Consider the following 23,739-nt stretch of genomic DNA (forward strand, 5'->3'; position numbering starts at 1 on the left):
ACTAGCTCTCGATGGATTTTTCTTTTGTAAAATCATTCACTTGCTCTCTGAACCTAAGTGGACTTTTGGTGTTCACGCAGTCACCTCGCTATTTGCCTCCGTTTTCAAATCACTCAGGAGTAAGGTGAACAGCACATAGCCCGGTAGAGATTCCCTGAGACTCAGGGGTAAGCTTTCTTCGTTGATTGACCACCGACTCCTACTCTTTTGTTTTCTGTTGCTTGATCTGCTTTCTAATTTATTTGAGAACCGGGTATCTACCTTGTTGTCAGATTCCTTTATTTAAGAACTTTCATAAAAGACCTTGTTAAAACATGACATGCATGTAAGATGACAAAATGGTCCTCCTCGTTTAGGTGTTACTTCCAAAAGACATGACATGCAATTTATATTACCAAATCTTGTATCAGAGACTTCTGCAAAAGATATGTCTTTTATTCTCTGTCAGAAACTTTGGGACAGTAACAGGCTGAGATGTTAGTGGTTCAGATTGCCTGCCCACTGTGCCAGCTTTGAACCTAGAAGCTATCAATTTTTGTTTAACACCATTGGTACAGAGGACAGCAAAACCACCAGCCCTTACTTAGACTGTACCATGTGGAAAATTTAGTTCTCTAGTATGAAGGTAATTTACAGGCACAGCTTTAGTGCCTGGGACTGGCAGAGTCCTCCTCATCAAGCCCAGGACCAAGCTGTAGCAGGCATCTTCTTGACATCAAAGCCTATGTTAATTAGGAAATGGAAAGACTGGGGGTCCCCAAATCCATCCAAACGTAATCACTTTTTCACCAACTTTCAAATACATGAAAATAAGTTACAGCATAATAAAATATATATGGAAGAATTACTGCCCTTTTCAACCAATTCTTTAACTTGTTCATCCCCAAAACATGATGTTAAGTATGATGGAAAATACATAGAAGGCCAAGCAATTTTGGTTGTTTTCAGCAACTATTTGAATCTTAATACCTTTCTACATGTAGATGTTCTTATATATTTCATTTGTTCCTGAAATAATTATCAGGAGGCCTGTTGAAATATCCCATTGGTGATGATTCAGATATTTGAAAAAAGCTCCCTCGTGAATTATGTGCTTTAGCGCAGACGTTCGAGTTTAATTTGGCCTTTGGATACCTTGTCTCTTAGAAAAGAGATTCATTCTTTTAGACTGAATATTTGATACAGAATGTAAGTGGTAGTATAAAATACAGGACTAGTGCCGTGTAAGTGTCTCTGGAATAAGGACAAAATAATTCTGTCTAGGAAATGGTGTGGTTGGAGATGCATGCTGAAATATGTCTTGAGTCTCACTGTGGGAACCTTTGTAACTGCGTTTCCTGATTGGACGTTCTTGTCGCTGTTAGGCTTGTATTCTCATTTACAGTTCATTTAGACTTTGCTGATTTCAGGGTGAGAAACAGATGTACTCTGAAGACTTAATTCTCTTCAGAGGGGATAGGGATGAAGCAGTCCAAATTCTTATCAGGAAGAAGTACATGGAATTACATAACAGTTGAACTGAGTTAACCGCTTGTTTGTTTGTTCATTTTTTGTTATGTATCTGTTCCAAAGAAAAATAAATGGCAGAGACCTTGGCTTTACAAGATAATTTACCATCTGCCTCTCATCTAGTATCTACAGCCTACAACTTTTGTGTAAGAATCATATTTCTTCCTGCCTTGCATGTTTAGAATAATAACAAATGTTGTTTATAATTGCAGTACATCTGCTGCAGGACAGAGGAGAAGATGGAACATGCAGTGGTCAGGTTCCTGGGTAAATGAGAATGAGACCTCTGCTCTGTCTCTTGCTGATCTTCAGAGGGTAGGCTTTTATGTTAGACAAGAGAAGAAAGAAATTTCAAATGAAGTGGTGCACCTAGATAATATGAAATTTGAAGGAAAAAATAATCTGAGGGTTTTAATACTTTTGTTAAACAGTGGAGTTAAATTCTGCCCTGTTGCATCTGGTTTGTGCTTGTGGAAGCAGTCAAGTGGATGAGGCTGCACCAACAGAGCATGGCTAGTATAATTTTTTAGTCATGATCCAGTTATTACCTCAAGTGCTGCGGAAATTAAACATTCTAATAGCACCAAAATGACAGGTCTAGAATTGGTAAATGAGTACACAAAAGGGTATTGAAGGTAAATATTTGCTATTAGAGGAAAGACAGTTATTTATTCTGGGTCAAAAAGCCATAAACGTCAGCCAGCTTATTGAATATGGAGGCCCAACTGTCTAAAATAACTATTTGAGGCTTACAGAGCTGAAGCCTGTGGGTGGCTGTCTGGGACTGAGTTTCTTTTCCTCCACCACTCGGAGAGGTGAAGGTCATATGCTGCCACCAGAGAAATGTGAGAGTCAGAAAGACAAGGAAAAATGTGGAGGGGTGAATCTATACACATCTGGCCATGAAAAGTTACTCTCTTGGGTTTTGGTTTTGACCCTGAGTCTTGCAGAATTGCTTGAAGGAGAATTTGCTCCAGAAGAGCAAATTGACAGTAAATACATAATAAACATGCAGATGCTAGATCAGAGACCTTTCTGAAAACCAGTTGGGTCAGATCTGTTTTGTAATCAGAACTGCAAGTTCTTCACAAGAAGTTAGCAAGAGTTTCCAATTGTGGTGATCGTAAAACAAGACCATTGGCAGTAGCTGAATCTGGTAGGGCGTCAGGACCCAAGGAGACTCCTTCTGCTGCAGCCCAGGTGGTACATGGCAGCCTCGGTTCTCTATTTACAGGTCCAGTTAGTAATGAGGCAGGGCACGTATTCCCAGTAGGCAAACACATGCACGTCCTTACATGCCGTACACTCAGCCAGCTGTACGGACCAGCACAAGGACAGGAGACCCTTTACGGCACCCAGCTAAACACAGACAGCACTTTTATAAACCTGACCACTGCCGGTGGCTCGCTGCCGTTCCTCCCCACTGGCTGCTTGTGGGTTGCACATGCACACAAGGCAGGTCTCTCCACTGGTGGGTTTTGGACACTGTCAGTCTGGTCACTGGCCCAGACTCTGGTCTCCTCCAGTTGTTGGTACCTGGACCTACAGGCCCTCAGGTTTGCCACTGCTCACTCCAGTGGCTGACACACAACCTTCTGCCACTCACTGGTGAGTCCAACGTGATATTTGCTAGCATTCATGCACACGGCTCACAGTGGAGAGAGCATTCACGCAGTAGATCGTTGGGAATAGTACTTAGCAGGACTACAGACTGGACTGTGGTGATCAGGGGCAGGGCTCGTTCAGACAGGTGTGCTGACCAGCTGCCTGTTTACACGTGTCTGGCCCCTTTAATCCCCTTTACCATCAGTTTTCTCAAGCTTGTTCATCCTCAGTCCTTGATCCATCCCTTTCCCTGACTTTGCAATTCTCCCAAGCATCCCGTGATAAGTATTTCTCACTCTTTGTGATTCCCATAGCTGCCTCATGACTGGTTTTATACCATCCCAAACTTCTGTTGCCCCTGCATGACATTGTGAGTCCTATTCCCCAGCAGGCCATCATCCTCTCTCACTTGCATGGCGTTCCAGGGAGAAAGTCTCCCTGTTGATGCATCTTGGTGGTCTTTCTTCCAGGAACAGTGGTCCTGTCCTTTTCCTTTGAGCATCTTGATTCAGGGGTTGCGTTTGCACTGAGTAGGTTAGCAGCATTGGTCCTCAGAGCCTCAACACAATCTCTGTGCCTAGTGCGTCTGGCCTTTTATCATGTAGCTGAACAAAGACCATTTTTAGACCTTCTTGTCTGATCTGATTTTTCTAAGCTTTCTGTTTAAAAATAAATGGAATAATGTGTCTGGCCAGCCACTTGTTAAAGCACACGGAAAGTTTCACTGTGATGTAGATCATCATTGAGGTGGAACTCACACTGACACGTTTTTACCCTCACATGTAAAAGTTTCAGTAAAGTTGTGAGTAATTGCAAACAGGGAATTGAGTTGCTGCCACTTGTGATTATAATAAATCAGGTTCTGCTGTCTTAAAGGCTGAGTTGTGACTATGTGTGCGAGCTGCTCTATCAAAAACAGGGGAGATTCAACAGACATTGCTGAAGAAGGCTGACTATTTGGTTTCTTGTCTGGGAAAAAGATGACATAAACCTCAAGGAGAAATATGTTACCTGAAGTAGTCACAAGTCCATGGACCCTGGGATTACTGTAAGACTGGGTGTTTCTAGAGAAAGATTGTGTCTTGTCCAGTAATAGTATGACACCTGGGGATACCAAAAGAAAGATGAAACTTCAGAACATACATAATAACACTTAACATATTTACTCTTTAACCTCCAAACAGAGGTATTATCATCAGTCTCCTGAATCCCATATACTCTAAATACACCATGTACACAATATAAAACCAACCAAATAAATAAAAATAAAGTTGGCCTTTCCATAGAGGGCAGGGCTGTGGCATTTTAACACTCAGCATTTCATTCTTATTGACAGGTAGTAAAACTCCCCAAGCAAAGTGAGTGGGGGCAAAAAGTGGCACACATTCTGCAATAAATAAAGCTTTGAAGCCAACCTACAACTCCTCTCAGACGTTCATACTATACCACTTTAAAATTACAGGGCCAAATGAACCTTGAAATCACTTCAGTGGCATAATAGATAGAATTTACCCAAGGAACAGGTATCGACAGTCTGCTAGGAGTGTTGTCTTATGATAGAACATTTTGAACCAGATTCGTCCCTGATGTAAATTAACTGAAATGGATAAAGCTGGCTGAGGGAATAGTAAGGCCTAACACCTAAAAGACACTTTTTCACTCATTGGTATGGTTTACTGCTAAAACTGCATTCTAAAAAATACAGAAGCTAATGCAGTTCATGTGAAATATCAGTGTTGAATGTCAACCAGTATGCTCTTGGAGCCAAACTAGACTTTTGACTACCAGAGTAATAAAGCCAAGGCCATCTTTTTCCCACTCCCACCCATCACCCACAGTTTTAACCTAAGCAAACCTGTCGTGACTTGGTTTCCAACTCCTGTCCAGATATTCAGCATTACAAATGAGAGAGTGCAAGGCATGTTTATATGGTCGTGGAAATGTGTCAGGAGACATCATCCAGTATAGGCATCTCAAAGCATCAGAGGCCTCCCTTTCAGAGTACAAAGAGTAATGTATTGCTTCTTACCAAGATTTCTAAATTTTCTGTTTAGTAATCTATGAGTATATTGTATGTGCATTGTCTTTATATATATATAGAGATAAGTTAAATATAATGTATATATATAGACACAATATATTTATATGGATATGTATAAATGTGTGTGAGTATATCTATGCATACATATTATCTCTGTTTTCATAAATATATGTGTATATATGCACATATGCCCATACACTCAGGTATATTTATTTATGTACAAAAACTGGCTGTATATCACTGTAACAAATATTTTGAAGATAACATTTTTATAGAGTTTTATATTGCCTCTCCTTTGTAGTGACAAGATGATATAATTACAGAAAAGCAGTAACAACCTGATTTTTTTTTTAAATGAAAAGCAAAAGTATAGTGGTTGCTTAGAAGTTGTTCAAGTCTGTTGCTACTGGATTAACAGCATAACAAGCTAAAATAGCAGGAAAAATGACTGTAAAATGGAAGCTCCTTTATCCACCTGAATGCCAGTGGTGTAAAGAATGGTATAAAGAAAAGACAGCATTTTGCTGATGCTTTTCAGTAGGGACTTATTGCATTACATAAGTTGAGTAATTTTCTGCTCTCAGTCATTTCTCTTGTAATCAGATTGCTTGTGCTTTGTTCTTGTTTTCTTTAGAAGTTGTAAGAAAGAATGGGTTGGAGCTCTCATGTGAGTCAATGGAGGGTCCAATTCATACATGTTTGGGTAATTTTGCCTGTTTATAACTGCTGACATCATTGTCTGAATTTCCTTCCTTATTAGCTGAGTGTTACTGCAATGCACTTCCCTGCTGGGTGTAAAGGAGAGTATGCTTATGTGCCAGATAAACGTGTGCTACTTCTGTTAAGTTTGAATACTGGTTTGATGGTGACAGAAGACTGGAAGGAGTGTGTATCTTGGGGTGCAGAAGGAAAATACCAAGTTTTTATGTAAACTAATGGGAACATGTGCTTCGATTTGCAAGAGTCACTGAGAGAGTGATGCAGAGAACAGGAATATGGTGAAGATACTCTTCTGGCTGATTTTCTTGGGGGCTAGAAATGTCCCTTGGTTGCACCAGGGAAGGCAAATCACAGCACCCAGGATCCACAAATGGAGGGCACTTCCCGGAAACAGCTCTGTGCACGATGTGGGTGTCCATGTTCCCTTGTGGCTTCATTTGCCTTCCCAGAGCACCTCTGATGTGGGGAAGGGAAAGGGCTGGTTAGGGTGTTGCCTGGCTGTGGTCAGCCTCGAGAGGATCCACACTGTGTACCCCTCACACCTGACACATCTCAGAGGTGTGAGCAGGCGTGCTCCATGGTCTGTTTTCCACAGGGATAAGGGGAGTGGGATGGGGGTGGTAAGAGCTGTGGTGTTGTCATTGTCTTTTTGCTAGCCACACTGGCACTAATACACCTTGGGATTTGTGTGAATTGCCCAGTATGTTTTAAAAGATTGTCTCTCCTGTCTCCTCTTCTCCAGCTCCACTAATTATCCACACTTGTAGCCATTCTGTGCAAGTGCTGATACTAAAATACATAGGAAGAAGTGGATCCAAATGCTTCCAAGGTGTTTACAACTGTACACAAGGAAAGGAGATTGAAAATACAGTCAAGATTAACCTCTCTTTTTGTATTGCAGTATCATTATTTAATTAGATCAGAAGCAAAGCCCTGCAGCTTAGTCAGTATTAGAGCGTAGGCACCCATTTCAGGAGGAAGCCTTTGAGAAGAGCAATCTTCAGCCGTCCACCTACACCGTTTTCTTTGTGGCTTTGCAAGATGGAAAAAGTGACAGATGTAAACCTCCCCAAAGGCAGTTGCATGTTCTCCTTATGCATATTACCTTTAACGAGACTTCTGCCCCCCTGAACCACTGACACTTGGACAATCCTCATGGGTTGACCCTTGTCCTTGCTGTCCCTGGGCTTCCAGGGCAGAGACAGCAGCTCTGCTGGAATTCAGTGGGTCAGACTCTAACGAGAGGATCTGCTGATTTTGAATCATCTGTGCTATTTTATTACAGGCACAGGTAGCCTTTATCAGGGAATTAGAGCCATGATCCAGATAAGCTGTATGGAGAGGGAATGGGAGGGAGCGAGGAATTCTTCCCAGTTACCAGAAAAGGTCCTTTACCTGAACAAGGGCTCTTGTTACCCAGTAGTTTCTCTGCCTTACTGCAGAAAATGCCCAGGATAGTTTAAATATATGGAGATACTGCAGCTGGATCTGTTGCAACATGATTCATAGGTCCCATTCTTTGGGTTTATATATGTTGGGACTCATGCCTGACTCTCTGATTTTGGTTCTGCGTCAGTTTCAAAATGACTTTCTGGTTTAGGTTGAGCAAACATCCCTCTAGAAGAGCGTGTCTTGTGCAGTTTTCCCCAAGTGTTCTTCTAACATAACAGATGGTGGGATTTTTGTGGGCAAAGCCAAACTGTGGATTTGATTAAGTTTTGAATTTACCACTCTATGTGAAACTAATCCTGGTATGACCTTTGCTTTACTGACATATAAGTGTCTTAGAGCAGTGCTTTGTGTTCCTCTAGGAAAACATACTGTAGCCAGCCCTTTCATTGTATTGGGACAATTTATCATCAGCAAATAAATGGAGAGTGTGGGAGAGAATAGAATAGATCAGATTCTGTCCCTACTCCAAGATTTTGGTCTTAATTTTTGACGTCAATTGACTAAGAACATGGGACCGTGAGTCTGACCAGGGCTTGTGGAGGCTACTGTGTTAACAGTAATATCAACTGTAAAATACGCAAGAACTCTTACAAATGTTACAAATACAGAAGTGGAAACTCATCTGTTGAGGGCAGATAGTAGAGCTTAAAAGCAGTTTGTTTCGTTTCACTCAAGTCTTCATTGGAAGTGGAGTGGTGACTCAGTTTTAACACGTACATACAGAAATTTTAAAAAGTAGTAATATGTTGAAAATGTTGTGATCTGATGACAGAGCAAGGTTCAGAAGTACTTCTGCTGGTACCCAGATTGTTGCATCCCCTCTCAGCATAATGTAATCTCACCTGTTGGCACAAAGACAAAAAAGACACAGGTGATGCATTCACCACTTGCACGTAATGATCAAAAGCATTTAGCTAGCACTGAAATGAAAACTAACAATATTAGAGATGTGCTTATTTTTCCATTTGCACACAGGCTACAGCTGTTATTACCTTCCACAGTTCTGTCATATACATTTAGAAAAAATGGCATGAAAACTTTGAACTTGTGCATCTCCCTTACGGCACTGAATGCACTGCCTATAGAAGGACTGTCTGTAGCCCGGCAGACTGCAGTTGCTTTATCACTGTGTGTAATGAAGCTGCTTATCTCACAATAAGATTTTAAATTGCGGTTAAGTATATCAGATATTTTTAAAAACATGGATTGCACGAGCCATTATACCTTATAGATAGTAGACCACATTTTTTCTTGGGCATCTCATAGCAATGAGAGACAAGCTGGACAGTCAGATTCATCTAGGTCCACGTAGGTTTCTACTGTGTAAGAGACCGTGTCCAAGTTAGATGACAACCTAGGCTCTCTTTATAGAGAAAAGATTTCACTGATGGTCAATGGAGTGTAAATTACTATTCATCTCATCCATAACAAGCTGAACAAGTGACTTTCCACATTTACTAGGAGTAACTAGGTGGGGTGACCCACACAGGTGCTCCCTCGGTCCCTGCCACCAGAATAGGGGAGAGAGTCAGAAGAGCAAAAACTGAAAACTCATGGGTCGAGGTCAGGACAGTTTAATAAGTGAAGCAAAGCTGTGCACACAAGCAAAGAGAAATAAGGAGTTTATTCACTGCTGCCCATAGGCAGGCAGATGTTTAGCTGCCTTCTGAAAAGCAGGGCCTCACCATACGGAACGGTCACTTGGGAAGACAGACGTAACCTCAAACACCCCCGCTTCCTCCTCCTTTCCCCCAGCTTTTATTGCTGAGCACAATACGGTATGGTATGGGATATCCCTTTGGTCAGCTGTCCCATCTGTGACCCCTCCCAGCTTCTCGTGTACCTCAGCCTACTCTAAAAAAAAGAAGGCCTTGACTTTGTGCAAGCATTGCCCAGCATTAGCCAAAACACAGTGTGTTATCAGTACTGGTTTAGTCACAAATCCAAAACACAGCACTGTAGGTAGGGGCTGCTCTGAAGAAAATTAACTCCATCCCAGCCAGACCCCATTTGCTTACATGCAATTGTTTACATTATAGATGTTTGCAGCTGGTTAAGATTAATCCCGTTTTGAGATTTTGAGTTCCTGATGTATCAGTATTTCTACATGGAAGGTTTCCACCTTCCGGTCTTTGAATCTTGCAATATTGCCATGTGTCTGAATTGTCATGAATCCCCTGCTTTTGATCCCTCAGCCTGTGTCAGCTACTGAACTAGCATAAACCTGTGCTGCTGTATTCATTTTAGTGGTGATGTGTTGTTTTACAGGAACTGAGTCTGGAGAGTTCCTTTGGTTTTTAGGATCAAAGTATGTGTTTTGAGGCGATATGGATATTGTTCTGTGTCTCTTCATTATTTCATTTAAAGTGGCAGTATTTATGAGGAAAAACATGTAAACAGCCTGGACTCATCTCCTTTTTCTTTCCTGTGTGTACTTGTGTGTTAATAGGTAGCATAGATAAATGACTTACAGAAGTGTGTTAAGCATAGGTAGACCAGTCATATAGAAGTCATACAGTAAGAGAATAAAGAAACCTCAGGAGAGAAGTCAAGTTTAATTTTCTGGTAATGTATCCAACTGGTATTTTTTTGAAATGTCATTGTCAGTTTAGTTGGTGGTCAGGACAAAATGGAAACATGCTGTCTTGACTTTGGAAAACGTGCATTTTGAAATATGGTTTACAGGGACATCTAATTTAGAAGGATGTGAGAAGTCCGACACTCTTTATGTGAGTCTCTCTTACTAGTGATATACATGAGTCTTCAGGCCATTAATGTAGCTAATTTCTTTGGTGGACTTCCAATTTGTGGAGGAAGCAACTGCTTTCACTACCAGATTTTTCATGTCCCAACAGACCAGTTGGATCAGCCAACATCCAGCTTAAGTCTGTCCGTGGCTTAGCTCTTGCCTTTACATTGAACAGTTGAATAACCTAATTGTAAAGGACAAAAAGTGTCAAAGGAAGTTACAGGTGTGTTGTGCTTTAAAGCCAGCCAGCAGCCAAACACCATGCAGCTGCTTGCTCACCCTTCCCCACCCTTGGGGAGTGGGGGAGAGAATTGGAGGGATAAGGGTAAGGATACTTGTAAGTTGAGATAAAAACAGTTTAGTAATTGAAATAAAATAAAATTAAAATAATTATAATAATAATAGTAATAATAGAAAATACAAACAAGTAATGCACAATGTGATTGCTCACCACCTGCTGACCAGTGCCCAGCCTGTTTCCAGCTAGTGATCACAAAGAAGAGAGAATCCTGAAACCATAGTCCCAGAAGCAAGAGTGAGCTTCCTAATCAACCCTCATCTATATACTGAGCATAATGTTACATGGTATGGAATATTCCATTGGCTAATCTGGATTTGTTGCTTTGGCTATGCTCCTTCACAGCTTCTCGTGTACCTGTGTGCTTGCAGGACATGGGAAGTTGAAAAGTCCTTGATTTCTTAGCAATAACTGAAAACATCAGTGCATTATCAACATTCTTATCATACCAAATCCCATACTGAATCCAAAACACAGCACTATTCTAGCTACTAAGGAAAAAAAAAAAAAGCTTGTCCAAAACCAGGACAAGGTGTTACTGGGAAATGGACCAACGCAGAGAGAAAATATAAGTGAAAGTACTGTTAACACTGATGGTCTTCTGATGAGCCTGTAGTGAAAATCCCTCTGGAGATTTCAATACTGTCTTTTTGGTGGAAAATGGTACTGCATCAGAGTGGAAACATGTTGTTTCTTCACTGTATTTTTCTGACTACATTTTCATGGAGACTTCTTAGGTCAAGGTTTTTCTAGTTAGAGAAAACCCAATCGAGCTGATGACCAGGGCACTTGAAAATGTAAGAGATCCCACTTGGAGTTCTTGATCAGACTCAAGGACTTAGACTTGGTTCACTCTCATCTCAGTGTGTTCCGCTGGCCACTGCAATGACTTGTTACTGGTTTGTAAAAACCACAACCAAATAAAAAATCCACCACCAAAACTCAAAGTTGAGTTTTCTGTCTGCCTCAGAATAAGAACAAAAATGGAAGCTTGAGGTGGAAATTATGCTTTTGTGAAATGAGTTATTGCTTCCCAACTTGCTTTACTAATCATTTTGTAGCTAATTTAGGAAAGACAGGATTTCCAAAATGCTGAATGACTCTGATGCCTTATTTTAGCGTGTCCTGAAATTGTGAATTGAAGTTCATTAGCCTTTTTTTTAAACTTCAAATAATTTTAATGTGTGCGTTTGAACTTTTTTAGTATGTGAAATAAATGTTAATCAATTTGATGATACTTATACTGCAATCTAAGTGCATCTGTCAAATGATTATTTCTATTTTGCGTGTGACATGTCAAAAGAGTTTTCCTCTTGAAAACTCATCTTTACATGGGACTTATTACTGATAAAATATTTAATTGCTTAGGAGATATTGTTAGCAGCAAGAGTCAAGCTTTGTTCGTGCTACTCTATAAGCTTCAGCTAATCCATAATATAAAATGTAGGTCAGCTGGAGCTTTTTAAAACAGATGGAAATTTGGTAGTTTATGGTAGTTCAATGGATGTATGTCCTCGCAAGGCTGCCAACTCTTCCAGTTCCAACTTGCAAAAAAAGCAGAAATCAGACTGCTGAAAGGCGCTCATTCTAACTCATTTTCATTCCAGAAGCAGCAATGCCCTGTGCAGTGGGTTTTGTTTGTAACGTATTCAGCACTGACATGCTACAGAAGATGATAATTAGTTCAGTGGTGTTTAGAGGATTTTATATTTAGTTTGCTGACAACGAAAAGTATTTTAATTTGGGCAACTTCATTAGTGTAAATAATCAAGAAGAGAGATAAAAACACAGTTGTTCTAAGTAAAATGCGAGAACTGGGGGTAATCCAGGGTTTATTTCCGCACACACTTCAGGTTTTTCCTCTATTTTTACATTCAGGATCATAGGTTATGTCTGTTACTAGATTAGTGCTACAATGAAGTAAATATATTATCCTGTGTTTCTATTTCATAAAAGTCTTGAGAGTGTTGAGGAGAAATGGGCAGAATCAGTATGGCTATTTCTGAAAATAAAAGTCTCCTAGAACACATGCTCCAGCCATTCATGTGGCTGGCCACAGGGATGTCCCACTGCTGTAGGAGCTTTTTTAGCCTCCGTGGTTCTTCTGAATGTGACTCCTGTTCTCATTCTCTGAGCTTTTCCCATTTTGGAGGCTAATTGCTAAAGTTCCTATCTGTGTCTCTGCTCCTGGGTGTATATAGTAGAATTAAAGATTCACTGCATGAGTTTAAAATTTACTTTTTTTAACACCTCTGGTACTCTGTGTGTTTCAAAGGGCCCTCCAGGGTCCAAGCATTGCTGAACCTGCCTGTGGGAGAGAATGGGGTGGGAGCAGTGGGAATGTGGAGAGGTAGAAGAGCTTCTTGCAATTTGCAGTGCAGAATTGGTTTAAGAGGGTGGGAAGAGGCAGGAGAAGGGTGTGCAGGAGTTGTTCAGAAGGTCAGATTGCTTCGGTGCTCAGCACTTACTTGTTCTCCAGAGAAGTTCCTCCAACAAACTGTCATCGCTATGACAGTTGAATAAGACTGCTGTGAAAAACTGCTTTTTGTTTGGAGTCAAATGTAGTATTTTGAGTTACTGAAGCTGACGTGTGAACTGTGATTTTTTTTTTTAAAGGTCAAACACCGTGGCAGCTTTTAAATTGCAGTGACCAGGACTAAAAACAATTTTCAAAACCCAAGAAATGTGACTGCTCATGTCTATAAGGACTAGGGACAAAATGCTGTCTTGTGAGCATGTAAATCATTGCAGAAGTCTGTGTTTTAAACAATGACTCTTGTTTCTAATAGTCTGGGGAAAGGTATGTTTTTTCACTATGCAGTTTGCAGGAGACATTTCATCACATTCCAGTTCAGTCAACATTTTATGTTTGTGATAAAGTTTGTGATAAAGATGTATACAGAAGTATTAGGGAAAGCTTTTCTTTACACACCAAGCTCTTTGGACTAGATACTGCCATCAGGCCCAGCTTGGAGGAAGGAGGTGCTACATAACTTCATCTGCTTCTGGTGTAACTCTAGAAAGCCCCAGGGCCTTCCTCTCAAGCCCTTACACAGGTAGGTAGGAGGAGAGAACCAATTTTATTTTCACTTTTTTTTTTCTTCCTGCTTTCTTGCTTTGTGCATGCATGTGGGTGGGGAGATGCTGGGAGGAGGAAGGGAGAAGGCAACAGTAAAAAATGTGGTGACTCTGAACATCAACACAGGAGACCCAAAGTAGGCTTTGAGGGAGGAAGGGTTTCTGTCACCCTCATTGTAGAGTGACCCAGCTGGATCTGCACTTCAAAGTGAAGGCAGATGGGGCAGTTCAGTTCGTAACAGCTGCAGGGCTATTTTGGACTATCTCCTTGAAGATTTTATTCAAAAGGGAAGGGATGTTGGGAAGGGTTCTGGTTTTATCTGTTTGTAAGACTGTGAATAATACTGTTTGTACTTTGAGGTATAACGGTACTGCAATTATGAGAAATTGCTTTCTGCCTGACTGACATACGTAAACAGCTTTCATCTCTAAATGTATGTATCAGGCTCATGACTTCAGTTTGTCATTCGAGGGAATGTGTCAGCCTTTCATTTCAAATTGTGTTGGCTCTTCTTTTGTCAGGAAGGACCTTTCTTGCACACTTAAGTAACAGAAACAAAGGCAATTAAAAAAACAGGCAGCAAGAAGCAATTATCAAACAAGGATTAAGCTATGGATATTGCTTTGAAAAGACATTTCCACTGGATTGAGAAGAAAGATGAAGCTGTGCGTCATTCATACATGTTTTTTTTCCCCTTTCATCTTTCCTAAGGGTTGAAGATAAATTAGGGTAGCTATTTTTTGTGCAGGCAAAGTACAAGCTATGCCCCAGATCTCCAAATGCTTCAACATGTAAATACTGTTTCTGAAGCCATCAGGTCTTGCAGCAAGTACAGATTTATTTGCATTCATATTTGAAGGTTACTTTCGTTCATTGACCCATTTAATTGTCATTCTCTATCCTCAGTTGCAGGCATATGGCTTCATGTGCATGCGTATGGAAGATGAACAGCTTTAACTCTCTCAGGCAGAAACATTCAACAGAGAAACAACAAGAACTGAATCTTGCAGTGCACATATCTGATTAAAATTAATAGTCAGGACCCATATATAATCGTAATCATCCTGTAAACCCCAGTAGAAGGCTGTAACCTTGCTGTAGGACCAGATAAAGGGAGCTGTACAGAAAAGGTGAATACAAGGAAAGGCTCAGAGCAGCTCTTCCAGTGGGACTAGTATCAACCAGTATGAGGTATTTCTTTAACAAGAAGGGTGTCTAGTAGTTATCTGGGCCTGTTACTGGCTCAGGTTGCATTGACGGGTTACGTACTTCAGTTCTGCCTGGTCACAGCAGTAAAGAGCATAGACTTAGAGGGAGCTGGCACAAAACTCATCTCACAGCATTGGGAGGAGGTGTAATCGATAATTTCAGGAGCAAGGAGGTGTGCCCATGATGCTACTGACTCCTGTTCTGATCCTCCCTACTGTTGGAGGATTGCGTGTTTCAAGAAGGTCTGTAAATTCCATGCCCACCTGTGAGCACTTAAGTCTCCTGTTACTTGGTGGTATGGGTTATGTGTACATAAACCCCATCTTGTTTATAGAGAAACATTGCCTGGCCAGGAGATGTGATACAGACACACAAGGTGAGTATAGGCTATTAAACATTCAGACTCAAAATTAGTGGGTTGCAGAGCTTGCAGCCTAGCAGACTGTCATATCTAATTAGTTATTCTGAAGAAAAGCAGTATTCAGATACTAAAATAATGTGATGAACAGCCTGCATAATAGAGAAAGACCACGGTGCACACAACTCTTATTTCAAAGTTTCAAAAGAGTGAAATCTTTACTTAGGGCGTTTTTTGTTTGACTGCACAATGTGGACTGTCAGATCCAGTGTCTTGCATAAGTTTAATATCTAGTCCAGGGATCTGAGAGAACAATGAAATTAAAGGGACTTTTCAGATCCTTTTTAATCTACAGTCTGGTTTAAGATTCTCCCTCTGCTGGGACTCAGTTTCTCATCTGGATTGCCATCTTCTCATCAGCACATTCTCTTTTATTATACAATATGGCCTGCAGTAACTAGGGATTTCATGCCATAAATCTTGGCTTGGGGGTCATGATCTCTCTTTAGGCTCCAATTTACTGTATGTTTTACTAACTTGCCACAGAAGGAAGTTAGCTGATAGATTTAGCACAGAGGAAGTACACTGGTAGAAGTCAAATCATGGGCACCCACACAAACAAAATTTAAAAACTTCTTTAAAGTTTGTTCTCAAACATTTAGCTTTTGATTAACATCTAATCTTCCAAAGACATTTGGATTTTTCAGACTTTGAGATGTGCTGGTTAAGTTTGAACCAAGTGCTACCAATACAGCGCTGTGTTCTTGAGCTAGTAGTTAGCTTGAAGCAAAAATTCAGTTTTGAACTGTCCCCAGTTATCAGAATGTGAAGTAAGTGTTAAATACTATGAGTAAAGTAAAAATATGACATCTGATAAATATGTACATCCTGAACATGGGCAGGATGCTCTTCTTGATATGTTTGTAGGAAACATCTGAACCTCTGGAGTGCCAATCCAATTCGAAGATTTTGAGTGTGTGATTTGTGTGCTTAATTACTGCAGTCGTGCAAGCAAATGAGGGATCACGATCAAATTGACATTTAGAAAATGCCTTGATATCTCATTTTATTTGTGACTGATACTGAAATCAGCCATGATTTTGTTGGCAAAGGATGAGATTTGTCACATCATCTAGAGGTTTGGTGCCTAGTCTAAGCTAATTGTCCTGAACTCCCACTGTACTTAAGAAGAAGATGCACTTCCAGAGGGTCGTTTATCCCTTCCCAGAATAGGGAAGCAAAATAGGTAAAATTAATTACCTGTTAGGTGTGCCTGTTTCTCTCTATTGGTTAATATATGGGTCCTAAACAATGAATTTAGGTTAAGCATCAAACTTTTAGATGTATAAAATTAGGTAGATTGAACACTGCAAGGCTTGCTGTGAGCACGGGCTAAGCTCTCCATCTAAATTATGAATAATCCGTCCCATGATCACTAAGTGGGAAATCGGCTGTGGATCAAGAGCAGTATGTTTAAGAAGGCTTGGTTGTGGGCTATATTAAGAAGTGCAGTGTAGTCCACCACAAAGAAAGAGTCCACCACAAGAAAAAGAGCTTTGCTGCCCAAGGGGATTTCTTTCTTTTTTTTTTTTTTTTTTTTTTTTGTAAAGCATGAAACATTTACTATATTTTTAGGTTGAGAGAAATGGGTTCCTCATTTCTGAGCTGGAAAGGAGTTTGAGGCAAAGGAATAAGGAATTTGATTTGGTTACTTCAAGCACTCACTTAGCTTTTCTGCCCTCTATCCTGATGTTTTGGTGCCTGGCATGCTGTTTTATAGGCATTTACATAACGAAGGTCGTTTCTCAGAGGCAAGGTACAAGAATGCATTACAATTGTAAATTCCCTTAATTGTCCTAAAGCAGGGCTCAGAGCTTAGACAATGGAAAATCCTATTGTTCTACATCCCTGAGAGACCTGAGTATAGAATGGAAATACATGGATATGTGGATTCTAAAGCTAAAGTGGAAAAATTACTCATAGAAAGGTTTATTCACTTGTGATACACAAATGATGTTGGAAGCCATGAACAAATGACCTGTGAGTTTACATATAGGTTTTATTTGGCAGACAGTTACATTAAGCGTGTTTATTATTTTTAGTGTGACTTTGCCCCCCAGGCTTTAGAGAGGTACAGTTCAGGCCAATATACAATTAGGAAAATTCCTTTTATTAAAGCAATATATTTTTTACTCTGTTTTGTACTCAGGAAAGATGTTTCTGTCCCACACGTTTTCTGAAAGTCAAAAGATGCCTCTTTTTCTTCCCAAGTATTGGTACCTGTAATTCACTTTACCTTAAGCCTGTTTGAACTCAGTGGGGAGCCTGGGAAAAAAATGTCCATTTAAATAATCCCCATCAAGAGTTTTTTTTAATTCAAATTGTTTAAATAGTTATCAGTTGATACAGACAATCCATTTCATCTGAGAATTTACAAACTCTTCCTTAAACATTAACAAAGCCTGTCCATACCACTGAGAGTTAAGTGTTCTGGACTCACGGCAGTGAGTGGGAACATGGTGCCCTGGCTGGTAAATAGTGGAATTAGAAATATATGGAAAACATCTCCCTGACGATATGCCAATTTATGGAAATGCCCTGGCTATGAACTAACTTGATTTAGGTGAAAAGCCCCAAGTATCTTCATCTTATAACAGGGAAGTGATTTAATTTTTGTTTTATACTAAAATAAAGCAAACAAGCAATCCAGTTTGGAATTAAATGGTTTGAACGGTTTGAATTGTACATAAGGGGTAATTTCACTTAACTGTAAGTCCTCTTCGTGTTTCAGAATGGAGAAGAAAAGGTATCTCAAGAGACAGATTCCTGGGTGACACAAACTGCTGAAAGGTCCTCAGCTGTTGAAAGGGCTGTCCCACCTCCCTGCCCTGCTTGGGAACTGTGCCCTCTTGTCCTGGCAGTGACAGCCCTGGGGCCCACACAGCTGGAAACAAACCCTCTTTGTTGTTAATTTCCCAGGAATGGTTTCTAGGTGGATGGGCTTGCTGTCCTCACTGGTTGTGTAGGTGCACTTGAAAGCCAGCTCAGGGAAAGTGGTGGGAAGGTGTCCTGGGGAGAGAGAGCAGAAGGGCACTGCCCACTTCAGTAACAACATCATCTTCTATCTCTGTAAGCTGCTTCTGAAACTCTAGGCTCTGAATAGCCCAGGCCTGCAAACTGGGCCATGACCTTGCAATGGCTACTAGTCACTCTGCACATCTCCTGGCATATGTATGGCTATCATGTTTACATGCACAAACTGGATAGCTGTGATTGCTGAATTGTAAAATGGAATTGTAAATTATCAGGAACTAATTTACGTGCACAATTATGTTGTTTATGTGCAAAGAGGAACCAGCACCTCTTTTCATGTGCAAATAGACTATGTGGTCGTGACTGTGCACTCTGAAAGTAGCACAATAAATGCAGGGTATTTACTGGCACTGCCCTCAGTGCTCTGCAGCGCCAGCCTGCTGGTCTTCTCTACGTACATACATGCTTTGGGGTTTAGGAAGGTGCTCACTCATCACAGATAGGACAGAGGAAGTAAAGCACGAGACCAAGAGACTCCATGGGATGGCAATGTGGGGTAGCTTTCTCCAGGAACTTTACAGAAATCTCTGTGCTGCCACTTCTTGCTTACCCCTGCCCCAAACTCTGTTAGATGAAGCAGATTAGCATAGTTTCTAACAGTAGACATGTAGATGTTTTGCTATGACACTGACAGCTTCTCAGGAGCGAGAACAAGAGCTGAGATGCAGAAAGTGGGTAATGGATTGAGAAGGATCCGATGAGGATTTTTTGTTGGCATATTTACATATAGGTGTATGGAAAAGACTTTTTGCTGATAAATATGTTTCCTAGTTAATGTTCTGTTACATCTACAAATGTTTCTAGTGTAAATCTGGCCTTGGGCTGTTATCTTTGTGTGTGTGTTTCTCATCTTCTGCTTCTCTGTAGTTTCTGCCAGCATTCCCCAGCTGTTCAGTTTTCTGATACAAATCTAAAGAGTCTACAAATGAAATGTCTGCCACATATCATGAGAATGATTTCCACATCTGGATGGACTTCTGCAAGCTCTTTCTCTTATCCATGTCACTAACTATCCCTTTAATGTGGTAATGTGACAGGGTTAGCCTGGTTTTCCCTTACTTGTGTTGTTGTACAGTAAGGTGATCCAGGGAATGGTCTTTAGCCATCGAGGTGTGGGTATGGTGGATCTCAGGGGCAGCAGCAAAGTCATGAGTTTGTCAGCAGCATTTTTCTGTAATAGGAGAACTCCCTACTCCTGCCTCAAGGGAAACATGTGGATATGACATCTTGATTCCACTTTCCCTTACTCAGGTTTTGTGTTGGAGAATTCCCTGGACTTTGGCATAGTTTTTTTGATTGAAACAAGAGGAAATGAGATGAGGGTTAAGCCTATATATTTTAGAATAGGAAAATGCAATGGAGTTTCTTTAATGGAACAGGGTCAGTATACAGTGCCAAGAAATTGCTGCGGTTTCTCTGCATGATTTAATGAACAATTTGACTGATGGTACTGTAGGAGAACAAATTTGTGTGTTGAAATTTAAATTGCTGTTTAAAAAGTATGGTGCTTGTTGAAGGTATTAAAGTTAGGCAGGTTAATAACATAGTACTTGCCAGAGGTGTCTTCTGTATTTCTAGCTGGACATTTCTGAGCAGGAATACATCACATCCCATCTAAAAAAGCACGACAGAAAAACATAGAAATATAGTCCCTGTATATTTTTTTAATAAAGAAATGGTGCACTTCTACATGGCTGCAGGTAGGGAGTGTGGGAAGAGCAGGTTTTGACGTTTTGGTGCCAAAAGCTGCTTATTTTGGCTCGGTTTTCAGTTGTTCATAGTTTTGCCAAACTTCAGCTGTTTGAGTTGAAATTTCCTATGTTACCTATTTGCTACAGTGAATTTTCTGAGAAGCCTTTGAGCAATTTTAGGCCAGTGGTACTTGCAGGGTACCAACAACTATTTCCTACCTTCGGAAGAACTTGTGATGAAAGAGAAACAGTTCAGATATATTGGGAAGGGCAAATCCTGCTGTAATTGCAGTGAGCAGGGAAAGCCTGCTGTGCTCACCCAGGACCCAAGGCAGGCTCTTGGTGCCTGTTGATGGATGCAGAATTAGGCTACAACACCTAAAAACTTCTAGGAGTCTGTGTAACATTTCTCTGAGTAACAAGTATATTATCAGCAATGAAATGCAAATGAACGAAGCATTTTAGTCAAAAACCTAGAGATGGTATTTACCTGAGGAAATTCACTGTAAGGGTAGGAGTGAATTCTAGTTATGTTTTTTTTGGTGCTGATTCAGACACATTCTGAAGCATGCGCTCCTACCCTAAGTTTGAGGAGGGGGTGGCTTGCTTCTTTTCAGATTAATCATAATTTTTGTGAGAAAGGTAAAACTAAATCTCCCCAGAAATCCTTGTAAAGTCCATGAGGAAGCAGATAAAACCATCAACACATTTCTCCCTTGCTGAATCCATTAGCAGAAATTTTGGTGACTTGAGCAATGAGAGCTCCCCTAGCATCTTCATCAAAGACAAGAGGTCACCCTCTATCAGCTCGTTAAACAAGGAGCTGCTGTAGGCTTTGTGCTGCAGCCAGGCAGTGAGGGAAATCCGCCTCTTGAATGAGGGTCTGTTCAGGCCAGTCATGTGTTTCTGGCTGCGAATCTGGTTTAAAATCACAGTGCCTGGAGTTTGCTTTCCATGGGAAATCCTAACATAGGAAAACAAAACACATTTTGCTTGTTGGGAGAAGCAGTTTAATGTGAGGTGAAATTAAGACCAAAAAATGTTTCATCACTTAAATTTTCTCTTTCGGTTTTTATTTCTTACTTTTTGTATTCTATTTTTAGCAGGTTGGACTGAGAAAATTGCTGAGTGCTTGTTCTGATTGGTGATGGTGTATTAATGTCCTGTTGACAAATTCGTGTTTTAAGTAGCTCTTGAAAACTGCTATTTGGTTTCCCATGGACATCAGCCCCTAAATATATTTTTAAGGGTGAGGTCTCAGTAACTCCAGGAGGGGACATTGGAAAACTGAAAGGATCCAAGATGTTTTTAATTGGAAATCAAAACAGTTTTAAGAGAAATAACTGAAAGTCATGATGCTAAACTTGATCTTGTAAGTCCAGTCCAAAAGGAGACAGCGGCTGTGGTGCTTGAACTGAATGGCCTGTAATATGCATCCATCTTGGGGTGAGTTTGCTTTGAGGTTCAACTTGTCATTAAACTCCAGGGTACCAAAACTCCTTGCTGCACAGATCATGAACCAGTGGCCTAAAGAAAATGGTAAATGGGGATTGAAGGTGGTCAGAAATTCCCAATATACAGCAGATGAATATGAAACAGTCCCTGTAGCTGTAGGAATACAATCCCCTCCAAATGCATAATCTGTTTCTCGTGAAAGACATGTGGCTCAATATAGAAGTTTTAGGTCAACTGATTCAGTTAAAGATTAGCCTCAATATTCTGAAAGAGAAGACTGTAGTTAATTCCTTACAAAGGATTATACTGGGTACCATGCTACTGCTACAGTGTCCAATCTTTTTGTGGGTTTGCTAAATTAACCTTTGTAATAGAAAGGCTTCTTACGTGCTTCCAGTCAAAAGAAGAGATGGTTTTGAGTTTGTAGCAACTTAAAATGCCAGTGATTGGGATCCTGATCTAAAATTCATAGTTTTTTCTATTTCTTCTTAAATTGTGTTCCTCTGCTGTTTTGCTAATGAGTTAGAGAGATGTGTCCCGCTCTGATTTAACATCGTGTGCAGGATACTTAAAATGGAAACCTCCGTCAGAGGGGCAGAAACAAGTGCAGGTAATGAGGGGGAAGATACTGCAATTAAAGGTAAACTGATCATAATTTTTGAAATTATGTTTGGAAAAGTGACTTTAATGGATGTAATGTTAAATCTCACAGTCATATGTAGTGAGAGGAAAGGCTTCAGTTTTAGGTAATGGTATGTATGTTGATACATGTTTTCAGATGATGAGTGTGTATTTTAGGTTGTACCTCCCTCAATATTCATGGCAGTACACATTCTTTATGCTCCCCTATAAGTTTGTACAATATTTACTGTCCTGATCTTGAAACTTACGATGAGCTGACTATTATGAAACCTTCACCCTGGAAATCTGGGTCAGAACAAACCCATACAATAGAAGTTGTGTAATGGAGTTGCCATGTGATTTTCTGTCATGTTGAACTGCTTTGTGGGGCAAACTGGGAATAGAGACAGACACCAGTGAGTACTTTAGCCCATGTACTACATGTGGGACCCACTGAAAGAAGCCCTATCTCAGTGCAGTTAATGAGAGGCCAACTTGGCCAGCTTTTGACCAGTGTGAGAAAGTTCCCAGTTCTGTGTGTGGCAGGTGTGTGCATAATGTAAATAATTGGTGGTAAAGTCTAACGTTTGAGTCCCTTGCAAATTTAATAGGCTTGGGAGGTAACTGGTTCTCACTACACTTAAGGGATAGTATGAAGGACTTTGTGTCTATAGATGCCATTTAGTAAATGTTGTTGTGTTTGAAAGGCCTGATCTTTTCCTTGCAGTTTTCCTTCAAATGCTCATTTGGATGGTAACATTGGCGTGAGGGACAAGCTTGTTGACCTTGTCGGGGTGTCACATTTCTGTCTTCGAAATAACTGTTCCTTTTGATAGATTCTTTACTTTTGTTCTTAGGACTTGTGCCATAAATAGGCAGTGTGAATACACTGCTGTTTTCATACCCATGATATCTCATAGCTTCCAAACAAGTGGTTTCATTCAGGTCCAGGACAAGATTTTAGAATGAAAAATTACTGATCTGTTCAAAAAAAGGCACTTGTGAAAACTATTATTTTTATATATGTGGTCAGTTACATTTTCTAGAACATTTGCCATGAAAACAGTAGGATCAAATATTTCTGGAGGGAATTTTTGTGGCTGCTGCTTTCCTCCTGGGCTGGGGAATGCTCAGAGAAGAGTATTTGTTGTGGATTGGGAGGCCCCATGGCAGCATGACATTAATGTATTTGGTGCGAAAGTTTGCTCTCTGTGACACTGAAAGAGTGTGAACTGAGACTAGAGAGAAGAGAAAATTTAAAGAGAATGCTAAGTGCGGATGAAAGAAAAACAAGAAGTTATGGAGTTAGAAAGAGAAATCAGAAGATAATCCACTATTCATTTTCTAGGAGCTTGCAGACAACATGATTTTTTTACAGCATTTCAACATTCCAGCTACAACCTATGCTAATGATAATCACAGGACTGGGATAGTTTACGTGAGAAATATAAATGCTGCCTGCATATGCACCAATATGGCAAAATGGATTGCCAAATCCCAACACTGCATGTATATGGATCTTCCACACTTCTGTTTTGGTTTTAATTTAATTACAGAGACATTACAGAGATTGTTTTTTGACACCTTACTTAACACTTCTTTATTATTAAAAGTTTTAACTAAAAGCACTGGTAATTAAAATAAAGTAAGCAAGCAAAAAATAAAAGGGAAAGAGATCCTGAAAAGTTTAAATGCTGGGGAGGGCTCTCTCCACCCTCCCCACCCAGTCCTCATGCCTTAAAATGGGAATCATGCAGGACAAGATGGATGCAACTAAGTCCAAATCTGGAATTCTCATTGGAGTCCAGTTTGCTTACACCTAGAGTAACATGGAGTTTGAGGTTTAAATTAAGGTGTAC

At 40.3% G+C, this 23,739-nt stretch overlaps 1 protein-coding gene across 1 annotated transcript in view; it reads left to right on the plus strand.

Annotated features, from left to right (window-relative positions):
• ABCG1 (ATP binding cassette subfamily G member 1) overlaps positions 1 to 23,739 on the plus strand; it is a 61,440-nt gene that overhangs the window by 11,846 nt on the left and 25,855 nt on the right. The window lies entirely within an intron of this gene.

The sequence above is a fragment of the Strix uralensis genome, chromosome 2 (genome assembly GCF_047716275.1).
Source record: "Strix uralensis isolate ZFMK-TIS-50842 chromosome 2, bStrUra1, whole genome shotgun sequence".
Classification (NCBI taxonomy): domain Eukaryota; kingdom Metazoa; phylum Chordata; class Aves; order Strigiformes; family Strigidae; genus Strix; species Strix uralensis.